Below are 26,183 nucleotides of genomic sequence, written 5' to 3'. Positions count from 1 at the left end.
CAAAAGAAACAACTGGAGAACTGGGAGAGGAAGAAATGGAGATAGCTGACAATTAGGTATAGAGTTAGGAGAGCGCAGAGGAAGACTTTTGGGAAGCCTTTTGGAAAGATGTGAAAAATGAAAATGGCTCTAACTTTTCCCTTGCTGGTTTAATTTAAACCCAGCTTGTAGAATGAGGGAGGTTTTTTTTTGTTTTGGACTTTGTGTTTCTTCCCCTTTATAGTCCTAAGCCAACATGTGTTGCATCTAGCATCTGGGCTGGGCTGGGGTGGCTTATTGTTATCTTTCTAAACATACAGTTTGATATTTCACTAATTAAAATGGTGACCATCACCTAAAAGAACTTTTCAGGAGAAGGACCTTGTAAAGCCACAAAACCCAAGCATGGGTTGGTTGAAACTGCAGGCAGTTTTGTTTAAGTGAGCATTAAAGACTTGGCAAGGCCTCTCTGCTCTCATTTTCTTATTTTCTATTATCTATCCACTTAATAATTTCAGAAACTTCAATCAGACTCGGACCAAAAAAAAAAAAAAAATCCACACAGCTTCTTGGGATAGAATGATAATACCATCTGTTTTCATTCTTAATGTGGGTTCTTTCCAACAGCACAGTCCAGCATTCTGGTTGCTTACTTTATAATGATCCTCATATTATAGGTGATTTAAAGTAAATTCTATGTGTCACTTGCCCCTTGTAAGCATGTAGAATCATTTCAATTTTAAGAAGTCCAAAGTAGTTTCATATTCAAGTGACTGTATTTGAATTCTTCAGATAAATAAGATCAATCACAAAATTTAAAAGATCCAACGTTATGTCCTGTCTTTTATGTAATGGTTGGTAAGTCTGAGAGGTCTTCTAAAGAACTTTATTTGGCATGAGACTTATAGTTCTCTTTCTTAGAGTCAAATAACATTGTATATACATATGTATATATGTATGTATGTATGAATGTATATGTGTGTGTGCGTGTATGCATGTGTGTGTGTGTGTATATATATATATATATATATATATAATCTCTAAAAATAGAAACAACTGACTTACTGAGAACCTTTTATACAATGACTTTTTAAATGTAAAGCTATCCTTCACTGTATTCCTTAGGAATTAGATTATAATATCATGAGTCAAGTATATGAATAAACTAATATCATTTCCTTCAAGTCATGATAAAAATGAAAATTGAAAATGGAGGTCAAATGTTTTAAAACTCTTGACATAGGATAAATTAGTCAATGGTATGGAAAAATACACTCCAAATAATTCAGTTCTGCAGATTTTAACAATCAATATGGAGCACCATATGATAGATATGGCTCCAACAATCTGTATCAATCATGAAGATTGGCAGTGGCAAACTACACAGACCAATTTTTGTCATGCTACCACAGTCGACTTTACAGTCTATGTGTAACCAAGACTTACTCTGGTGCTTTCCCCGACACACCACACAGCCCCTTCCAAGATCTGCTTCCAACATATTCAAGGGCTTTTCTGAACCAAACCTGATTGAAAACCTTTGGAGACTGGCACACAATTCTTATGATACTCCATGTTTTCCTTCCAAAGGCTGCATCTTTAATACATTATATTGGGTTTTTCCCATCACACATTTAATGTGTGAAATTTCTAAACTCTTCCCCTTCACTTATCTAAATTGAACTTTGGCAGCCAACAGTTAACTGTTGGAGAGTTGCTTAAAAACGATCAAACCCTTTCTAGATCTGATTGCAAGAAGTATCAGTGCCAAGACAGAAATTTCAGTCTTCATGATACACAAAATCAATATGTATGCTACGCTCTGGAAAGAAAGCCACCTTGAAAATAATTAATAAAACATCAAAGCTGCACACAACTTCAAAAACCCTCATGAGACTGAAACATTTGAGGCAATTAAAAGAAATTACTAATTTATATAAGGTGCTACTTCTCTTTGAAAGGTATTTTTCACATATAAATATATACACACATATATATATACACGCATACAGACACACACACACACACACACACACATATATATATATATATATATATATATATATATATGAAGCTAAGACTGAAGTCTCAGTTTTGGCTTCAAAATGGCAATTTAAAAGTCTTAACAACATATCTATAGCAATTCTGAATGTTACATTAAATACATAAGCTTTGAAAAATCTTAACAATAATTAGGAAATATTTAAATAATATCGAAAACCATAGAGAACTATAATTTATATTTATAATGAGTCACAATGCATAGACATATTATTAGAATTTAGAAAAGGCACAACTTTTCATTTATTGTGTACATAGATGAAGTTACTTCCATCAAATATGACAGCAAAATAAAACTCATATTTTATCAGTTGCACTTGACTCTTACAAAGTTAACCTTTATTTTGTTATTTATATACATGTGGGTACATATACACACCCATACATACACACACATATATATGTACACACACACACACACACACACACATATATATATACTGTGCTTGATGGTAGATATTAAAACAAGCAAAAATATTTTTAAAAGGAGTCTTAGAGACACATCAGCTATGGATGGTGGGGAGAGAGTCACAACTCAATGTAGTAGGCTGCTAATACAGTTTTTACAAAGAAAAGGGAGATGCTTGAGAAGGGAAACCTCAGTGAAAGAGGTGATGTTTGTTTTGGCTTTGAATCTGAACCATAGTTACCAAGTTTGTGAATGGATGGGTGCACTTCCTGAGCAAGGCTAAGTGACTGCAGGAGTGGAGGCTAGAAGGCTCTGTGGGGGTAAGAGAGAGAAGTGTCTTGTTTGCTTGGCTCAGGTGTTTAGACTTTATATTGTAGGCAATTGGACGTCATTAAAAGCTTTCAATCAGCAGGAGGACATAACAGATGTGAGTTCTTAAAAGATAACTGGCATCATCAATGAGATAAATGGATCTGTAACAAGAGACAGGAGGCAAGGAGTCCACTCAGGAGAACGCTGCTATACACTCTGACAGCTGGAGAGAAGCTCAAGCATGGGGAAGCATCCAGGCTTGAGAGCATCTTTGTGCTCCCCACAAAATCCGAAACTCACACATTCCATGCACTGATTTCAAGGAACTAAAAGACTTTGCTACAAAGCTTTACTTAGCCTGTCTAGAATATATACCTTGGCTGTACATACTATATGCACTTTATTCTGCATTTCTTAACTTACCTACCAATGAAAGGATGACAAGTTTTATTCCCCGGATAGAATCTCTTAAATAGAAATATTTTATTATGATCCAGTTCCTCTGTAATAATGTCCTGGGGGCCTCAACTTCCCTATTTCTCTTTTTATCATTGTTTCCATCTAATGATACAACAGATCTTCAACTGTGCCCTGATGCAAATTGTGTCTCCCTTCCCCATTAGTTTTTGTCCTGTTCAATGTCTCCTCATGAAGTCATCCAAACCATGAGTATAAATGACATTTGTTTTGTGTTTGTTTCCAGATGTTTTGTTGTACTTGGGATGAAACCCAGGGACACTCTACCACTGAGCTACATCTCCAGGCCTGTTTATTTCTTATTTTGCCACAAAATCCCACTAAGTTGCCCAAGTTTGGCCTCAAACTTCTGATCCTATCCTACCTTGCTTGCTTCAGCCTCAGGCATATGCCACAGCACCCTGCAAATGGCTTTTTTTTTAAAGTAAGAACAGGTAGGATAGGTAGAGATGCTCTAATCATGGAATCAGAGACCAAGAATCCTCTTTAGAATTTATTTAGTCAATATTTTTATTTTAAATACAAAGTAATCTGATCCAGCCAGATTAAGTAACTTGCCTAGATAAACTCAACTGCTAAAAGGGCTTTTCTGCCAAGACCACAGGGAACCAAGTTATGGTTAACTCAAATTGCTGAAGATGCTCATTTTCTAATTTATAACAAAGTTGTTAAAAAGTTTAAAAAGTTCATTTTCCAAAGGTCTAAAAAATATATGACATTTAGAATAAGAAACACTATACATATTTCCTAAATTAAAGAGGATTTTTTATTATTTTATTTATTTTTATTAAAATGAGAGAGAGTCATTTGTTTATCCCGAAAGTTCATTAATACTTTTCTAAATTTGCAATGGCACTGAAGCACAAGTATTCTACTTCTAATTTGAAACCATTTATCAAAATCATTATTTTCTTGGGATATGTGTGTATGTATGTGTGTTTATATTATGTGATATATATATATATATATATATACACATATATACGTATATATATGTATACACACACTTATTTTAAGGAGATTGATCAGTCTACTAGGACATGTTGTTGATGAATTATATGTTAGAGAATACTTGAACCGGTCAGTTATTCTTTTTGAGATACAGGAGTTTTAAATAACTTTATTTTAGTTATAGCATATAGTTGACCTGTATTTTAATAAATTATTAAAACAACTATAACACATTAGCATTTAAGTCCACCTATGAGCTTTAAAATAGCATAATTATTCCATGATAAATTATCTGCTAGTTAGTAGATAAAATTTCTGTGTTGAATTCATTTACTACTACTTTTTGTCCCCAGAGTATAATCCATGTAAGCTCATGGAGCATACCTGGAAACACTAATATATTGTTTTAACTTCAGGAATTAATGTGCACTGCACTTATTTCCTATTCTTCCAAAAACTTCTAGTAAAATTTTGAAGAAGTTAATGGGAAAGCAAATTAATGTAAAATAAAAACACTTTTCTAAAAGAACAAAATATTCAAATGGTACTTGAAGAATTTTTTAAAAAATTCCTTTGAATATTTTAGTTAGAAGTGTTGTCAATAATTACATGAAACCAGAACATAGGGACACTTGGCAAGAATATTCAGTGTACATTCATTATCTCTTATTGCACTGCTAAGTCCATAGAGGAGATCAATAAATAAATGTCTATTGTTGAATCCAAATTTGATGTTGACTAGGCACAGCAATGTTATCTCCCATAATAATAACACAATATTTCTTCAATTTCCCCACATTTCTAGAAAGTAACATCACACATCTAAAACAGACAAAAATAAAACTTGGCTTATTTGACTTAATTGTTGTATGCATTTTTGTAGGCACATAAGTTTTTATCCATAATTAGAACTTTTATTGCTAATGTTGGTTTCTGCTATCTTTACCTAGACTTCACCCAGGACTATGGACTGTGTGTTGAAACCTCCAATGTTTGAAAATCTCCTCCTTTGTCCTTTGAACTATAAGTCACTTTTGTTTCAAAATATCGTTTGCTGCATTCTGATTGATCAGTGTGTTTTCATTCTTCCCTAGTATTCCTCAGCTATACCACTTAAACTCATGCTTATACTATGCTTAAACCATGCAGAGTGAGCACAAATATTTGAGAAGCAAAGCAGATTTTTAAATTTTTTATAGAGAAAGAAAGGCATTGGGGCTAGTGTAATACTTTGATATATCTCATTGCAATAGTTAATTTTAAAAAAAATCAGAGATTTCCAGTGAAATATTTAAAAATTTAAGGAAAATTCCATACATTTGCACCATTGTAGCTTACAATTACCTTAGCTTGAACTGTATTATTATCAGCAATAAGAAGCTTATTACTTTTGAGTTTAATACATATGACATCAAAGTAAAACTCAATGATGAAATCAAGAGAAGTCACAAAATGATCGTTTTTATCTTTACCCTAGGCTGAGCAAAGAACCTTTCCAAACAGTGTGAACTCACTGGCTTCCCCATAACTCTACAGCTCTCACACTGCCATATAACTGGGAATCAGAGAGGTGAGGTCATTTCATCACTCCTTGCAAAAAAAAAAAAAATGCAAAACGTCTGCTAAAATCTGACTTCATTTGATTTACTCTCCAAGACTGTTTTTTATTAAATATGTTTGACTGCTATCTCTAATTAAATGTAGAATTAATTTTGGCAAACTAACCACAGATGCAGTTTATGTTCAATTTTATCAGACAGATTTATTTATAAGCTGTCAACTTCTTGAAAGACTTCATTTTGGAGCAGTTTTAAATTGCTAACAGTAGCTGTAAATGGAGCTACTGTTCTCTGGAACACTAAAGGAAAAGTATGCTATAAATGTCCATTCCATCTGTGAGGAATCATAAAACAATCACATTCCTTTATTTTTTTTTCCTCCGTAGGACCTTTATTAAATTAGTTCAACTCAATTAAAAATAACTTCAAAAACATTTCAGAGCCTTTTGTTTCATGGAATACTTGGAACTCTCTGCACGGAACGTCACCCTTTTAACTAATCCCTTTTACTAAATGGAGGAGAATAGTGGTATTGTGACTTCAGACAGTGCTTACAAGGGTCTCTACTGTACCGAATTGAGGTCACCGCAAGACAATGCTCAACACCCAATAGCCATTCAAACATTCTTCACAACTCTATCAAACGTGTCTTTCTTTCTCTCACCCGCTTTCTCTCATGGCAAACTCAGAGGACAATGGAAAAAGCCTTCAGCACCATTTATGGTCACCATATTTGCACATGACAAAGTCTATTCTTCCTGGTTTGCCAACTCCCTGTATAAAGAATGAACCCTGGGATAGATTTTCCCACCATTACTGTTATTCAAACTTATTTTGTATTTAATGTTGTTGTTGTTGTTGTTGTTGTTATCGGGCTGGTACGAGGCATTTGAGAAGCTGATTTGCTATTTTTGTGCTTGTGTAACAACGCAGAGACTAAATGCAGAATTAAATATGTCACATTATAGCCAGCATATGGATGATGGAGAGTACAATTTAGTACAAAGCAGAGACAAATGATGGAATTGGAACTATTATACCTTGTATTATTGTCTAGAATTATCAGTATTATAAAACTTACTGTTTGCCCATGAACCATCATGCCAGTGCCCCACAAGCACTATTTAGTTTTGCTTGGGAGTTTTTATGGCTACAGCCACAAACAAACAAAATCAATTGCTGTAAATTTTTCTCACCAGGGCTGCTCCTTTCAAAAGAAAAAAAAAAAAAAAGATGTATCCAGAGCATCGTCCTCCAAACAAACAAGAACGAACACATATTTGCAAGCTATATAGTAAAGTTGATACGATAAAGATTTTGATTTTAATTAAGAATGGGATTTGTAGGACAATTAGTGAGATGTAATATTCTTTGCAAGAAACAGTGCCCTTATTGGAAATACCATCTTAAACAGAATGGGGGCATTTGGAGCTGCATAGAGACTTGTTTCTATGGGTTTCCACAGTTAATGAGAAGAAAAATACAAGGAAAGTGTAGATATCTCACCTGAAATGCAAGAATAGAAACTGTTTGCCTATTATTTTTTTTGGATTCATTTATTCTTTTTAATTCAGGTCAGAAATATCTGTGCTATTGAGATTTCCAACAGGTAATCATCTTACTTTTAATATACTTTATAAGGTCTTTTCTCCCACTTATTCTAAAATACTAATTATTAGGACTTTATCTCATCATATTTGATTTCATCAAGTCTGAATCATACATTTAATGACAGTGGCAACAAACTTGCTGGTTATTTCAGATATGCTTAGCTGTTCTAACATTAAAAAGAGGGGTCCTCTTTCCATTACTTCATCATATTAAAGAACTGAATTTGTGTAATTGTTTAAATGTTGAAAAGGCCATTTCCTTTACAGTATAAAATTTGCAAATGCTACGAACACTAAAAATTCATTCCCTAATGAAATGGCAGACAACTATTTTTCAAGTCCATTCAACTAATTATGTAACAAAATTTCTGCCTTCTCTTGTCTTTTCACTATAATATAAAACACTATAGAGCAAAGAAAGGAATCCTATAACACACAGAAATAGTGTGTGTTTCCTTAGATATTATGCTGTAAATTATAGACCAAAAGTATATAATCATATGAATGTGACTTAAAACAGGTACTGGGTACCCACTTTCTACAACATTTATTCTACAGTATTTGCTTTGCTGGCTGCTAAGCACTATACCAAGCAATCATACAGCATAGTACACACAGTAGGTATCTTAATGCAGCTCATAATGTGCTGGAAAGACATACAATTAAAGAATTCTAATCGTTCACACTGTGATAGGGCAGTAGATAAGAAAAATAAGTGTACTTCTTTTCATTTTTAATTCAAAAATACAAATACCCCAGAACTATGCAATGCATTCTGAGTATAACTTCTCCTGGTTATTGACTGAGCCTCTAAAAAGTGTCATGCTAATTGTGTTGGGGTTGAAAGGTGAGAAATGGAGCCTCCCTCTGGTTGAGGTTAGAGGAAAGGGTATAGGGGGAGCAAGAAGGAATAAAAGTGAAAACATAAACATGAATGGGTCAAAACAAGGAATTTGTAGTCCAGTTTGTTTCTAATCAAATTATTGATGTGAAATAAGGGCAAGGTAGGTCTGGAAACCGAGGCTGAGCCATGTGTAATTCTGGTGGTCCTTAAGTAGTCTCCTCTGCAGTATGCAGTGGGCAGCAAAGTACCTTCTGGAAAGCAGAGAGCAGCCCTCAGATGACATTGAACCTTCCTGCACCTTCATCTTGGACTTACAATCCTCCAGCAAAGTGAGGAATACATTTCTATTATTTAAAAAATACCCAGTTTTTGATATTATATTCTAATAGCAAATGAATTAAGAGCGTCTAGGCTTTTTGTCCGTGTAGTGTTACCTTAAAAATAAAATATATTTTATTCATATTTTGTATATCTTTTATATACCTAAGACTCCTGATTCCTTATATTGTTCCTTCATTGTCCTTTAATTATGGCCCTTATTTATGTCATTCTTTAAAATAAACTTTAGCTTAATAATATTAATCAATAGACTTAATTTCAGAACCCATTATGTCAGAAAAATAGAGAAAATAAAATATGAATATGGCCTACTTCAACAACTTACATCTCTACGAATCCTACCAGTTACAATAATGTTGTAGTTGTTATCAATTATTGTCATTAATTTTTAAAAAGCCCTCCTCATTCAGTCTCTATAACTCTGATGGAAACTCAAAAGGCATGAATTGTCCTTTTTACCATCATCCTGTTATGAATAGCCCTATCATATCACCATGCATTTTATTTTAATTACTATAAATGTAAATCTTAACTATAGTTATCTTTCTGCTGATTGATAAGCTCTATATAATAACAATAAAGCCAAAAGGAGATTTTAAGTAATTGTATAATCACTTGGATTTCTGCCCTATTTATCTCTAACTACCTTGTGAAAGAAGCGTTAACCTCACACCATCATAATGATTTTGTGGAACACACGCTGACTCCAAATCCACAAAAAGCACCTGAAAAAGGAGAGTATGTGTTCTTATTTAGGACCAGAGAAACAGCTGACACGGAGCCACAACCATCCTACCTGGCTGCTTTGTTCAAATTAAAAGGACACCTCCCACTCAAAAAGGAACCAAAATTGGAATGGGTTGCACTCCATGTCTGCATAATATGTCAAAATATACCTACTGTCACATATATCTAAAAACCAACAAACCAACACAAAAAAGGACACCTCCATCTGCATTGACTGAGAGCCAATGCATGACCAGAAACCAGTGCAGCTTCCTGCCCACCCCCCAGCCCTTCCACTTGACTGGGCACCTCTGGGCCATGTTCCAAGTACACAACCAAGTGTGTGGCTCCTCCCACGAATGCTCCATGTGTTCCAGATACACTATCTTGATTAATTCCCACAAAAACCCTATGATGGCCACACAATTATGATGCAGGTAGTGTGAGGTAATAGCTAGTGACCTCAGAGATCCTCTTCTTAGTCACAAGAAGCTATTGCAAGTATCATATGTTAAGGACGGATTTTCTTTCATACTTTCACATAACTATATTTTGTTAATTATTTGGCTATAATATTCACATGTGTTAATGGTTATGGGCTGAACCAGTCCCACATACTTACTCCAACCTACTCTTCTCTTATGCAACTAAATGGGATACAGGGGTATCTAGAGAGATGTTTCATTAATGACTTCAAATTGTCACAAGGATAGAAGATTTCTCATTTTGGAAAAAAAAATTACTGATTAAAAAAATAAACCTTCTATTAACTTTAAAATGGGCAAGAAATTAATTCTGGAAATAGTTCTCCCTGTAACACCCTCCTCAAATAAAAGCTTACTCAGCACACTTAAATCACTAAAAAAAAAATTCCCTCGGGTAAGATAAACATTGTAAGTTGTCCACATAGATAAGCAAGTGTATGCTATTAAAAAAAAGTATTTGAATTACACTAAAAATATTTTACTTGGTAGTAAAATACTTCTTAAAGTATTTCTTAAATCTAACTAGTTTTGCCAAATCAAAAGTTTTCTTTGGGGTGGTTAAGAAAGCCAAGCGTATTCAAAATGCTTTTTAAATTGCTCTACCTGTTTCTTTCTATGTTTCCAATGGAAGCATTGGCAAACACATTTAGTTGTTAAGGGAGGGAAAGTGCTGTAGCTTTTTTTTTTTCACTGTCAAAATAAACTCTTAGTTATGAAACTCCTGGTTGGAAATAATTGAAAACCTCTGAAGTGTCGGGCATAATCAGTATATACTGCAGGCTACGTGGACTCTCAGAATTTGTTTCCTCTCAGAAATAATTATAGAAACAACTCAGGGCACAATACTAAATTCCTATAGTGCTTGTAAAAAAATGCCACAATAATGGAAAAACTATTTTCTTTCTTGTAAAGTCATCTTAAATTTATACTCTGGATAATAGAATTTAGAAAGCAAAGAAGAAGAAAGTGAAGGAGAAAGACAGGAAAGGGGAGGAAGACAAGAAGAAGGGGCCAAACTGTCATGTTTTAGCAAAAGAATGGTTTAAAAAATTAACAAAGTTAATCAGAAGAAATGTCAAAATGATTTCTCAAATCCTAATATTTTACCTAAAAAACCAAATGTGTTACAGAGGTATTTATTTCTCATAACTATAGTTCTCCTTATGGAGACGGTGGGCCTGAAAGACCCAGGCGAGTCAAAACTTTGAATAAAACAGTTATGCACTTTTTCCCTCTATAATTAGTCACTACGTACAGATCTACTCAAGTTGAGGAGAGTCTCCAAACTCAATGAACATACAACTGCAAAATACAAACACACAGTCAACTATTTGAGGATTAGAAAGTTATATTCATTCATTCAATTAATTTTTGTTTTTGTCACAAGTGATAGTGCAAGAAAATTTCTGAAAGCACTGAAGACAGGGTTCCAGGATCATTCAACATAAATATCAAACAATTGCATGTTTTCTTGAAAATCAGAGTGACATTTTTTAATTACCTAGATACACACTTAATTAACCAGTACCAAGAGCTTTTGAGTATGTTTTTACATGTTGGACAATGCCCAGGGAGCTATAATATAACCACATGTTTAAAGAATATCCAGTGTGTATGAGCTTTCTTTCTCTCTCTCTCCATATACTGGTTTAGCATTACTTTTTATCATATAATCAATAGTAATAATTAATCATAATTATCATTTCAAACATGCCTAAAATGATAATCATAATTTAAAAGTGAAATGTGTGAGAAGACAAAATCATATTAATAAATTTTCATAGAAAGATGATATGCTTTAATTATGAGCCCTCACCTTTCATATATATTCAAAAGATTAATATAAAGCAATAAATGTCACTTATCCTTATCCCTCTTCTTGTTCCTATCTTTACCTTGCATGTTTGTTCAAAGGTACAGGGTAAAATCAATAGGATGTTCTGTCTCCAAGTGCCCAGTAGATTTACTTGGTTACTAAAGTGTAAAGGTCTACATGGATGAGTTTATACTTCTTCAGTAAAATGGCTTAACTTGTAGATGTCATGCTTTTTTATTTCAGCTGAGAGCAAACACATGAAAAGAAATTGTGAATGTCATGGACTGGGAATACAATAAACTTCAAAGGGAAGTATAACCCCAGATTATATGTCCTGAGACCATGCATGTGATTAACTACTGTAGATTCATGCCTGGCACAAGTGAGTAACTTCTTTTCTAGAAGCAAATTCTTTATTTTTTTTCTATTGAAAACTTCCTTTTAAAACATTGAAAGGGATTGGTAATTTAAATAAAGACTGCTCTAAATATTCACACCCTTCGTTTATATCAACAACAGGTAAAGATAAAAGCATTTCTTATTTTCCTCTCATTCTGATTAAACTACTAGGGTTTCTAGTGCAATGAAGAAGAAAGGGTTCTGTGGTACTCAACACGCTTTCAACAGTGAGTTTCTACTGATAGCTCAGAGATGGGCCAACAAAGCAGGGGAGGGACTTGCATTCCCAAGAAGCTGCAAATATTGGATGAGACTTTCTGCCTTTATATCTCAGGAATACTAAGCATATAGATATGCCTTTTCTCTTCTTTTTCAATCAAAGATTTATAAACACCAAACTACTGAGTCAAAAACATATGGGTCTTACATATTTTTCAACATCATTCTGAAAGCGAACATAGATTTTAGGGGAAAACGGATTCATTTGGAAGACAGACTTTACCCTATTCCCTGTAATTAGACTGTCTTAGTAATTATCTATCACTGTCATTTACATATCGTAATAAAGCCTTTTCATTTATATAAGGGCAGTCTACAATCAACAATTTGCCTACTAAGGTGTCCACAAACACTGACCTACCAAACCTTTCCACACATACCAGGTGAATCAAGAAAAGATAATAAAATGCCACTTGCTGAACAAAAGGGGCAGTTTGAGAGCAAAGTTGCAAAAGTATGAATCTGATGACTTCAATTCTAAGTGAATAATGCAGAGATGTGACATTAATGAAGATGTGCCTATTACACACAAAAGACTCGTTTCCGTCTTTTCTCCTGTCTGCCCGCCTTCTAATCCCTGCCATTTCATTATTTGATATTCCCACTTTAAATGTCTGTAGATTCTCATGTTAAAAAAGATATCATCTTATCATGAAGCCAGTTGTTCTCACACATTTCTACCTCAACACTCTTGAGGAACATTATACAATCTTCTTGGTAGCAGTGGTCCATTATGGCAACAATTTTTAATTAGGGACATATTTTTAAAGAAGAAAATTATGATTTATAGAAATGCCTTTTTCAACAGTCCTCTAAATCACCCTACATAGGAAGTGTGTATCTCATGATTGACAATTATTGCCAATTTATTTAAGAATGGAACAAGGTATTTTTCCATTAATTTTTATGCCTGAGATGCCTATAATAAAATTGCTGAAAACTTGTGAAGGAGTATTTAGATAACACCAATAATATACTCCTGGTTGCAAATGATAAATACTAGTATTCACCCCCAAAATCAGTAATATTATTATGTTAAAAATATCCATACATTTTCAAAGGATAAAATATCAGTAAAATAGGAAGATAAGAGAAATATAATTTCTAGCTGATTAGTAACTCCTTATTTTATCCCTTGCTTCTAACAAATCCCCCATATATGAGAGCAGATTTTTCTGCTTCATCCTAAAAAACAAAGAACGATTGCCACTCCCTTCCCCCCAGTTTCTATATACAGTCACTAAAATCCATCTGCATTACAGTCATCATTACAAATGATAGCTTTGCCAAATCTAGTCCCACAAATTGATATATTGGAAAACCTGGCATGAATATTTTAATGCCCTGCCATTCTAAAGAATAAGCTTTAGGTTTTATATTTATGTATGAATATTAGGAATTTATATGTGAATGTACAATATGTACCTTCATATATTCAGATATCGAAGAAATTTAACCAAGTAGGAAAATTGAATTTAAATTATCCTTATAATGAACTACAGAGCTACATTGTCATCTTTGATAAATGTGGGAAATTGAGGCACAGAAGTCCCCTCTAGGTGATAACCAAACAGCAGCTGACAAAGAGCAGAAAGACTGGTGCAACGCCCAGACCTTATGTGCTTCCCTCTCTGGTCCAAACACCAGATTGCCACAGAGATTCCTATAAGGGACTCTGTAAGATGAGACCTGAATAAAGTAAATGAAAGATGTACTCTGATCATGGGAATTCTTAGCTACTGCATTTGCCTTTTTCATTTCTGGAAGGTCTGTTGGCCCCTCACAAGTATATGGTATAATTAAAGAGTAATAAGGTGGTCCCAGTGGCTTTTTTCAGTTATTGCACTACCTGTGTTATACTGGAAATGGAAACTAGCATATAGGTATTTTATCCTTCAGTGAAAGGAGCTGATATATAAGACCAGCTAGAACAACTTAAGAAAATGAAGTGATATTTCCAAAACAGACATTTTGATGCCCAAATGTTTTAAATGATTAATGGAATCATAACATTTAAAGTACCTAGAAATCTCAAGAAAATGGAAACTACCATGTATTTAATAAACTGTATTTTATTAAAAGTTTTATTAAAGTAGTTCCTACCTCTTTTCATTTACTTCGATCTTGATTTTCAAAACAGCATATCTAGAGTTTACAAGTGCCCTTTCCAAATCCTTAATTTCAAAATCAGTGAAAGTAATAATTTGCCTCGCTTTGGAAGGGTGGTTGGCTAAGGAAAGAGAAGCATAAATTCATGTGCATTTACATTTCCATGTGTCCAACAAGAACACCTTTGGAATTATAAAGTGCTTTATTTTACTATTTGGTCAGAGACCACTGACTCAATCACCCTAAGAGCTCAAAGAGACATACATAATGCTAGCAAGTGAGACAGCAAAATTATATACCGGTACTGTTCCCTGTTAAGAAGATTTTAATAACCAGAAAATAACTGCATGGTCAGAGTCCCCTCCATAAAAAAATACATCAAAATACTGGACAAATCCAAATATTTAAATTACAGTATGCTCTCCTATAATAATAGGTTCAAAACACAGGCATATTTACTATGATCACGGTTTCATTATTTTTTGCTAACTTTACCAATATTCTATCAATGTATGATAGAGCAATATTTGTGCCATAAGCATTTCAGGATAATTGAGGATATACTATAGGCATCCAATCTGAAAGCAAATCATAAGAGAGTGGGGAAATGACATTTAGAGACAGAATAAATTACATAACACTGAAACATCTGAAGGAGAGCTCTGAGCACTTAGGAGGCTTGGAGGAGGGATGTGCAAGCATACCTCATACACAAGATTGCTTTCGGTGTGTGTCTCAAGCTTAAAGCTGATAGAGAACTGTCGACACCTTGTAGAAACACCTGTAAAATCTTCCAGTGGGCAAGAGGTCTGCTGCTGTTATTGTCTTTACTTCCCTTCTTCTAATTGTCATTCAGAGCAACTTTTGAAAAACAACCCAAGCATATTCTTAAGTTTGGTTGTGTGTTCATCACTTTAAAAAATAAACTTGCTTTGTGACATGGCCTGACAGGAGATCACCATCTCTCAGAGATGTTCCACTTCTCAGAGGAATGTAGTAGGTGTCAGTGTTTTCAAATATCACAAGTCCCATATTAGGGCAGATCTACAATAAAAAGAAGGTTGTATAAAGGAAATATAATTAATTCTGTATCATAACAAAATTACTATACACCACATCCATTGTCTTCTTCTGTTTAAGCTAATGGCAGGATTTGAGATTTGAAAAGTTTCCAAATGTAGAAAACAAAAATCAGAATTAAAAGAGGGTAAGGTGAAGAGGGGATAATACTTTATAAGAAATTTTAGTAAAACATCTCCATAATCAGATGAGATAGAGGCAAATGGCAGAAATAATTGGAAGATATCAGGAAACCATGCTAAGATTGAAAACATCATCTTTTCCTTTAAAAGCATCTGATCCTTCAAGCTTTGATATCTGAAAATCCTAATTAAGTGAAGGCATTTGGGGTCTTGTCATTTCTTTTCCTTCCATTTCCACCTTCCTGCTCCTTCTCATCTACAGAAATGCTGTTCATTTATTCCATTTGAGTTCCCCCAGGAAGCCTTCCCTCATCTCTGCTATCAGGCTAACCTCCCAAGGTACTGTTCTTCATCCAGCCTGGAGCCTGCCAAAGACAGATGAAGCTTTGCATTTATCAACCTCTTAGATCCCAGAAAATCCTTTCTAACAGTAAGCTGAAAGGAGGTCCTTATAATTATAAAACGTATTCCATAGGCATTTAGGGAGTGACATCTATGAAGGTTTAAAACAGGAATGGGTTCTAAATGGGAATAATGTATGGTCTTTGACCTGGATTTATATCTGGGCTCTGAGAAAATTTCTCTTTCCCTGATTTCTAAAATAAAATGCAGTCATTTAACGATTAAAACACAAAGAAGACAACATTCAGGATGAATACCTCAGTTCCCAATAGACAGTAACTATTAAAGTTTTCCAAACTCTCTTTCTTGTTCATTCTCTTCCTTGATGCCCCAGTCCCCAATAACTTTTATCCTAGAAGTTATACCAGCTGGTTACTGCCAAGTACTCCTAAATACTTTCAGCCAAAGTCCACCTCAAATGTTAGAGCCAAAGAAGAATGGAGGCCCAGTTGACCTCAAGAACATGGGCTTTCACCTCAGCCCTACTTCCAGGGAAATACTCCAGATACAAGAAAATGACTGTGGCTGAACTTCTCTGATTCACTTTTTTTTTCCTCTACTGTATTCTACAAGAAAAAAAGTAAATCCCCAAAAAGGATTAGCTTCCCAGGCCTAGAACGAATATTGTTATTTTGTTTTATTTTCAGATTTTACTGGATCTAGTGTACAAAACTCACAAATGGGAAATCTTTCACTATAAACATGGCCTCTACATTATTGGGAAGCAGAATATATATATATATATATATATATATATATATATATTTTTTTTTTTTTCCTAATCCAGTTTTGGTAAGCAATGTCTATTGATAGGTTGAACCATAGTGCAATGCCTGAAGTGGGCTGCTTCACCAGGAAATCCCACAGAATACAGAAAACTCCAACTGGGAAGTCTGCACTCTCTTCTACTAGAAGAAACTGTCAGGACCTAAGTCTTGGGTACTAAAATCAGGGTAAAGCCATTCTACCAAAAGCTGTATCTTCAGCTAGGCCTAAAGTAAGGAGCTACATCTCAGTAACTATATAAAAGCTCCATAGAACAAAGACACATGCAATATATCACAAAAATTTCCACAATTTTTTTTCCCTACCTGTTTTAAATACAGCTTTGCTTGATGCCTTGACAGCTTCATTAAGAGGTGGCACCTCTTTTCCATCCCCAAATCTTGTTCTGGACATGTTCATTGCTTTAAACCAATGAGTATTAGCAATGTTCACATAAAGGACTTGTGCTCTGGGACTTGTCCTTTCTTTCTGGCCTTGAGAATCCATAGATGATCACGTGATGAAGCCTACACTCATCGACTCAAAGGTGTGAGACTGTGTGGTAAGAGGTCCCCATAAGCCACACAATCTCTCAGCCATCTGGGCCAAGCCACAAAGTCTCAAACTCAATAGAATGGCGACAATTTTAAGCCATTGAACTTTGGGACAGCATATCAATCATCAAAAATGCTCATTGATATGTCCTACCCAATCCATTAATCAATACATTTTTGTCAGGACTATCCAATCTATTCTATGACCTATGATCAATACTTTCTAAGCAACATTTCATTCTGTCTGAAAAAGATTTATTATATCAAGTCAATATACTATTTTAATATTTATTTATACTGACATGTCTTACATGTCCCCCCTCCCTTCCTTGAACTTGAACACAGACTGGATTCTTTCTTGGCCCACAGGTGATCTCCATGCTTCTTCTATTTTGCATTACAATATATACTATTGAAAATAGCTTCTTAAAAAGGAACTCATTCCCTAACAGGGAGAATGGGTCCTTCATCTTAAAGCAGTTTTTCATTTTAACTGATTTACAAATAAACCCCACAATTTATTTTTTGTCTGTTGAAACTATTTTGGTTGTTCATTTTCTTCCCTCACTGAATAAGCCCAGAATAGAAAGTCGTACACCAATCATAGCAGTTAAAATACTGGTCCTATTGGCACATTCATCTTTAACTCCTAGATATTACCAAACTGCTCTTTGAAGTTGCTGAACAGTTTCAAATGCCACTAAAATTGTCCTCATCAGCATTTGGTATTGTCAGATATTCATTTCAATTCAAGTTTTTGTCTTAATGAGAGCACTTGTGTGTCACTGCATAGGAACTCTATATGTTTCTTCCGTGAAGTCTGTTTATTTCCCCTGGCCATTTCACTATTAGTTTTTCCCTTTACTACTACAAAATTAAGTTCTAAATGCATATTCTTTGGTGTCTGTTCCAATATCTCTCTTGTCTCAGGGTCTTGATGTCCTGTTTCTTTAGTGGTACCATTTGATGTATAGAAAAGATAATTTTAATGATGTCAAATTTACTAATCTTTTCCTTTATAAAATCTTAACCTAAGGTCATAAAAATACTTCTATTTTTGACAGTAGGATTTTGAAAGTCTTGCTTTTCACTTTAAGGTTTTTGAGCCACCTGGAATTTATTCTGTCACTAGGATCTAATTTTACTTTTTTCCATATGGATAACACCATGCACTGAAGAGCCCAGACTTTCCCTACTGGCTTTTAATGCCACCACTGTCATGTAGCATGCATTCATATATGAACTGAACTGTTTCTGGTCTCCCAGTTGATCCCTAGTATGCAAGTGGGTCCTTCTCTTCAAAATGATGTCACCTCCCCCCCCCCTCCAATCCTGGGAAGCAAACCCTGCATTTGTGCATGACAAGTGACTGTCTCCAAGGCAAAGCCTGTGCAATCCCAGTCCTCTTTTACTTCCTTAACATCCCAGCATGATCCTGTGTGTGTGTGTGTGTGTGTGTGTGTGTGTGTGTGTGTGTTGAGGGGGGAGGAAAAGAGATCATTTATTATTTATCCAAAGAAAAATTGGCTCCCAAAAGGAGGAGAAAGGGAAAAGAATTATCAACTGATGGATGTTACAACTGAAAAAAAAATTGAAGTATTCATCTTTAACTCTGTTCACCTCAGATTATCTCCCACAGTAGTTGCTTGATCTCTTCTTCTCTTGTCCCACTCAAGTCTGAGGGAGTTTTGTGATCTGTGTGCCTCTGCCTTACTATGGTGATTTTTTTTTCCCTTGAACTTGAACACAGTCTGGATTCTTTCTTGGCCCACAGGTGATTCTCGATGCGCCTTCTGTTCTGCATTAGAACTGTACTATTGAAAATGACTTCTTAAAAAAGCAACTAATTCCTTAATAGGAAGAAATGAGTCCCTCCTCTTAGGATCTCATACTGTATCCCAAGATTACCCTTAACCAACCTCATATCCAAACTCATCATTCTTCCTTAGAGATCAATTCTGCTCATTATTTCTGTTATCCTTTTATTTTTATTGTGGTGGAATACATATAACAAAATTTTAACATGTACAGTTCTGTGGCATTGAGCACATTCACAATGTTCTAAAGCCACAACCCTATCTTGTTCCAAAACAGTTTCATCAGGCCCTACCTGTGACCATTACACACTCACTCCTCACTCTTTCTTCTCCTCAGCCTCTGGCAACCACCATTCTATTTTCTGTTTCTATAAATTTGATTGTGCTAGGAAACTCACGTAAAGGGACTCATAGGATATTTGTCCTTTTATTTATTTATTTATTTATTTAATTTTTTTTGCAGTGCTGGGGATTGATTGAACCAAGGACCTTGAGCATGGGAGGCAAGCACTCTACCAACTGAGCTACATCCCCAGCCCAAGGATATTTGTCCTTTTAGGACTGGCTTATTTCACTTAGCATACTGTCTTCAGGATTGGGTCATGTTGTGGGATGTATCAACAAGCCCTTCCTTTTTATGGCTAAAGAGCACTGCTGTTTGCATGTCGCCCATTTTATCTATTTGTTCATTGATGGACAAAGGAATTATTTCCACCTTTTAGCTGTTTTAATTAATAAGCTTATAAATAGTTGTGAGCAACTTTTTGATTGCGTTCATTTCTCTTATGGCTATATCTACAGGTAGGGTTCTATCCCATAAAGTAATTTTGTGTTTCACTTTTTGAGAAATTGCCAAACTATTTTCTACAGTGGCAATACTGTTTTACATTTCAACCATAGAAGAGAGCTCTAATTTCTCCACATCCTTACCAACACTTGTTATTCTTGTTGTTTCCTGTTGGGTTTGTTGTTGCTGTTGTTGTTTTGATTTACAAAAAAGTTTCAGCTGGGCATGGTGGCATACTCCTGTAATACCAGCAGCTCAGGAGGCTGAGGTAAGAGGATCACAAGTTCAAAGACAGCCTCAGCAACTTAGTGAGGCACTTAGCAACTCCTCTGTCTATAAACAAAATATAAAAAAAGGGTTGGGGATGTGGCTCAGTGGTTAAGTGCCGCTGGGTTCAATCCCAGGTACAAAAAAAATTTTTTTTCACTTTATTTAGTGAAACAATTCAAATTCAAGCCCTACCTAATCCTTACTGCCCTTTCTTACAGGTCTAAATTCTAGACCTAGTGACTGTGTCTACTTGTTGGTTCTTTTTAATTATATTTTTATTATAATTATTACAACCATCCTAGCAGCATGGAGGATCTCATTGTGGTTATAATTTGTATTTCTTTAATGATTAATGACATTGAGCAAACTTTAATTTATTTATCTTCTTTGGAGAAATTCTTATACAAGTCCTTTGTCCATTTTTTTTAAAAATCAGGTTGTCCTTTTGTTAAGTTGCAAGAGTTCTTTATGTATTCTAGACTCTCATCATTATGTGATTTACAGGTATTTTTCTGATTCTATGGATTGTGCTTTCACTCTCTTGGTAGTGTTCTTTAAGGCGTTAAGTTTTTAGTTTTTGAGGAAGTACAATGTATTATTTAGCTGCAGTGCTTTTATTTTTGTACCAGGGAAATCTTTGCTTAATTCAAGGTCATTAGGATTTATTGCTGTTTTGTTTCAACAGTCTTGGTGTTTTACTTGTTATATTTGATGCTTTCCTCCATTTAGAGGAAACCTTTGTATATAATGAAAGAGTCAACTTCATACTTTTTCATGTTAATATCTTGTTATCCTAACACTATCATTGTCTTTAGGAAAATTAAATTATCAATAAAACAAGTCAGGAATTAAAGAGCTTTTTTATCATTTATATGATTAGCACACAAATGGTTTATTTTGTGATATATATCACTTTCACATTCTCATTTGGTATATATTTTGGAATAAGGTGTCAAGTTCCATTGCTGAAAACTGCTCAGAAGACTCATCCTATGATGTCTCATCATCCTTATTAAAATGTAAGTCTTCATCCTAACCGATCTCCCGTATATTGTTCTTTACATTTTAATATATGTGCATTTCCCTGAATCATTCTGTCATTTTTCTCTTCATAGCAGCTACAAGAATTTAGAGTTTTGAGAAGTTCTGAGAATCTATAATATTCCATATCATACCCAGTTCCCTCCATAGTTTCCAGCTCTTGCCAATTTATCATTATTTTCCTTTTTCTCACCAATTTTAGTCACCAGTGTTGTGATCATTGTAGGAAGTAGGCAGTGGTCAGTGACTTTTATAAGTCATCATGATCACTTTATTACTAATAAAATCATTGTAAATGCTCACTTCCTTATTAAAGACTTTGGTCTATAAACAGATATACTAAGGTATTTCAGCATGGATCCTCTATTACAAATCTCCTGCTCATGGAGTTTTGAATGGCAGTCTTCTATTTTCAGTCTTATAATTTTGCATAGGTAATAGTGCTTTGGAAATATTTAATTTAGGACACAAGTTAGCAAAATCTCACACACACATACACACATACACACACACACACACACACACACACACACACAGTCAATAGCTTGGGATACTGGTATCAATTTGACCCTTTAACTGAATTTACTTACTTCCCATAGGCCTTGCCTATAAATTATATGATTTACTGGTAGAGAAAGGCTATGAGAAATGGTCACAAAATTTATAAAACAGCATTTCAATGTTGCCACTGCCTTGATCAACTAAACATTTTTCTTGGACCTCAAACAAATCCAGAAATGTGAGAACAAATGCAAAATTTCCTTTAATTGGGTAACTTTGCTTCCTAAAAATGTATGAAGATTTGTCTTAAAATCTCAGCTCTCACTTTCTCCAGACTCTGTTGCATGCCTCACCCGAAGAGGTGTTCTAGCAGCTTCTGAACTCATACAGACCATGGATATTAACAAGTAGGAACTTTACCCTTACCAGAAGAGGTTTTCAATTAGCTATGAATCTGGGTGCTCCAAATCGCATGAGAGGGCTTCTACATACCCTCCATTGAAGCACAGCTTTCTTGTCCACTGGGTATGTTTCAACATGGTTCATGACTTCTCTATTTGGCCAGTGCCTGATATCCATAAACTCCCAATCTCAAGCTTGAGAAGTCGCAGCCAATAATTTTAGAAATCATCAGAGCCTCAGACAAGAAGTCTAATCTCAGGAGTGATTGCAGGACTAAACACTAACCTTTCTATTAATCATGCTCCACACAGTATATACCACCTTCCTTCCCATGCCTTGCTCTTGGCAATACTTCCTTACCTCTATAACACCTCACTTTCTTTTCCTTACCCAGGAAAATCTTGCTCTGAAATTCCTAACACTGACCTTTTCTTATCCTTTAGTTCAAAGGAAAGCTTTAGATAAGTGATTATATCCTCTTCAATTACTTCATAACTAACACTCATGTCAATCTATAATTACCTTTTCTAACTTAATGTATGGCTACTCCTCCTAGTAGAACAGTCACCAAAACAGCAAAATGTCATTTCACTTATCTTTGGTCTCTCTGCAGTTACTGACATCTAGTAAGTGCTCAATTAGTAATTACTGGGGGGGGGAGCAAAAGATCAAAATAGTATACATCAGCTCAGCAATAGCACCAATCTCATTCAAAATCCATGTTGACTGTAGCCTCTGCCTATTATCAATGGCAAAATGTTATTACCAGCTTTGTTCTTCAGCACTTTTATGGGCCTCTCACCTTCCTTTAGAACAAGTTGGTATGATTTGCTCAGGGGATGCAAGTTACTTTTAATATTAATCTAAAATAAATATGATACGGATGGTAGATCAACAGCAAATATTTTAAAGTATTTTAAATCATCTGCCTATGGTTGTCTTCCATTGAATGTGATTCTCATGAGCTAAATGTAAACCTATGCATCAGAGCATTTCCTCTAACTATCTCTTTCACTTGGTTCTGATTTCCAAGTATAACCCTGGCATTACAAAGAACTAGGATCCAAATCTCCATTAAATGATCTGTTCTTTCCTTTACTGAATACAGAATTGTTGTTTTGGCTAGAATTAGTCAGGCACAGTTAGTACAATAACACTCAGTGCCTTCCTGGGTAGCACCTGCTGCATGTTATTTATTTCTTGTTAACTACATAGTACAACAAATTGTGTCTTTTAACAGCTCATTGAGTAGAGGAGGAGGAAGTGATGGGAGTGGGATTGTTGATAACGTTCAATGGTGTCAATATATTTCTTTTAAAATAACCCAGCTAATAAATTTGCACTAACGCCATTTGTTTCTTTGGAAAATTTCTCTTCCACATAATTTCCAGTGACCTTGAGCAGACAGCAGTATGAATAGATAAAATACAGGCAATGACCCATGGCATTAACATATTAGCAAAGGTGATTTTAATTGAATAAATGCAATAGATGGAAACCTACCAACAGTTCTTTGCAAAAAGCTAAAAAATGTTAAGATAATATTCAGTTGTTAAATTTCCACACACTAAGTTTCTTTGGACTTAACGATAGGTTTAAATAACAGCATCAAGAGAACAAAATCTATGCTAGAAACTTCATGGGTCACCACAATGTCACTGGAACATCTTCTAGAACAACACGGTTGCATTAACATCTCCCAAATCTATGTGGGCACATGTTTGACAATTTCTATCTTATCCTCTAATTCAGTAACACTAATGGGCAAGTTTCAAAAAATGGTGCTTAAATAAAGTACAGGGCAATGGCTACTAATTTTTTCATCTGTGTGTTTTGTTTTATTATGTTAGAGACTCTAATTGAACTTTGTTCCAAGCTATTAACCTATGACAGAAGACTGTGGAGATAAGATTTCACTGACATATAGAACAAAGAAAAAGAAAGGGCGTGAAAATTACAATGACAAGGTTGCCTTAGCAGTTTTGAGGTGGTAAAATGAAATCCCTGACTAATAGGACTCGCTGACACAGGAGGGGTGAGGATGTGAAAGGGGAGGACAATCTCCGGTTGAACCCACCAAGAGGCTCTCTGAGAATCCATAATGGCTACATACTGTTATTGCAAAGTTCAAATTGCAAAGCAAATTAAAGTATGCCTCTAATTGTCAGAAGTTGTACAAGAGGTTCATATACAAGGCATAAATTAAGAAGCATTATGAGTAAATTGTTGATGCTATCTGAGCAGCCATTTTTAGTTTGAGAAATGGTAAAATCTTTGCTTTATATTTTGTAAATTATTCAGTCTTCTTGGCTTTCAGGAAGTCAAATATCTTTGGTCTTAATTTTTTAAATATTATTTTCTTCATTTGTCCCTCAAACTGAAAAGAATAAAGTATAAAGGCATTGTAAAAGTATCTACCTATGAAAAAATGTATATGGAACTTGATATAACAACATCAAATGAACATGACAACTGTATCAAAGATCATTGGCTCTAATGATTTGAGTTATATTTCAGGAATAAAAGGTAAAGATGTACATGAAAAATGTAGTGGAGATATGAGCTGAGAGTGGCTCATTAATACAAGCTTCTTCCTGCAAAACAATGCCAATGTTTTCCTTCCTGGCCAGCATATGTGGCTTCTGAAGAGACAAAATTGTTAAGGAAAGTCTTGGAGGCTCAAAGCTGGGAGGCATGAAACTGTTCAAGTATTGTTTTTCTGCAACAAACCAGGAAGAAGGTATGAGATGTTTTGAGTCTTTATTTTGGAACCAAGTTTTGAATCTTTCTATTTTAAAAATTTAATAAGTTCACATGTTTCCTGATACAAAGAGTACATAAAATTCTACCTATGTTATTGATTGGCATATTGTGAATATACATACAGGAAAGTTCATTAAACATATTTAATAATGGAATAAAGACTTACATGTTGAGAAACACTGGAATTAAAAAAGGTTGTTACAATAAATCCAATAAATCAGTTCACAAATTCTATATTAAAATGACTTCTGTGAGGTTCAACTGTTTATCTTAAGTGGTAAGAAACACACCTACAGGCTTTATTTGATCCAAAGGCCAAAAAGATAACTGCCCATCAAAGTGGATATTTTTATAATGCAGAGATAATTGCTGGGAAATCAACACACACTTATAGATGATAGTATAAACCTGGTGCTATCCAGATTTAATTTAAGTCACTTCTGAATATTTCTCTTTAAAATGGTGTTTGAAGAAAATTTCAAAAAAGTTATAGTATCTAGGACCTATAAAGAGTTCTTAGTGGCATCATTGTCACTACTTTCAATACAGTTTCAAAGCAAACAAGATTAGCTTGCTATTGAGAATGTGTGACATCCACCATTTTGATATGCCATCAACACAAGCCAATAAGGAGCCATGTGGGCCATCTCTGGCACCGGCATTAGGAAAACTTTTTCAGAAATGTCTCCAACATAGGGGTTCTTTGTAGATGAGGTGAGATTTAGTCAGAACACTGGCCTATGTGCCAGACAATAATGTGTCCCAATACAACAGTTGGATTGTGTTCAAATACTTTATTCCAGGGCAGTTACACAACCAGGACTTGATCGTCAGTAAATAAAGCCACAGACTGTTATTGTTTCACTCAAGCAGCATATACTCCTGCCAGGTTTGGAATATAATTTTGAATTATTCAGATCATCACTTTGGAATGGTCTCTAAGTCTCAAGGTGGAAATACTTCTACTAAGAAAAAGAGATGGAGTCTGCATCACTCACTGAAGAATTAAGGCAGTCATGATTTTCTTCCTATGATAATGTCAGCTATATTGCTGGTGGCTGATGAATTCATTCCAATGTTTCTATCTTACCTCATCTGCAACGTCAAAAATGAATGTACGCCTGAAGCATAGTTGTTTAGGAATTATACTACAAGTATTTCATCTAAGTCTTTTTGTTGAATAAGAAACAAGTGTATGATTTAAATCCACTCTACTTTCCAGAACACTTATATGGACCTATGTATGCCAAATCTGTAAACCAATAATAGTAACTTAAAAATTTTGTTAAATATACAACAGCATAATATATACATACACACATGC

This window comes from Urocitellus parryii, chromosome 5, assembly GCF_045843805.1.
Source record: "Urocitellus parryii isolate mUroPar1 chromosome 5, mUroPar1.hap1, whole genome shotgun sequence".
In the NCBI taxonomy this organism is placed as follows: domain Eukaryota; kingdom Metazoa; phylum Chordata; class Mammalia; order Rodentia; family Sciuridae; genus Urocitellus; species Urocitellus parryii.
Note: the sequence above shows the minus strand (reverse complement) of the source record.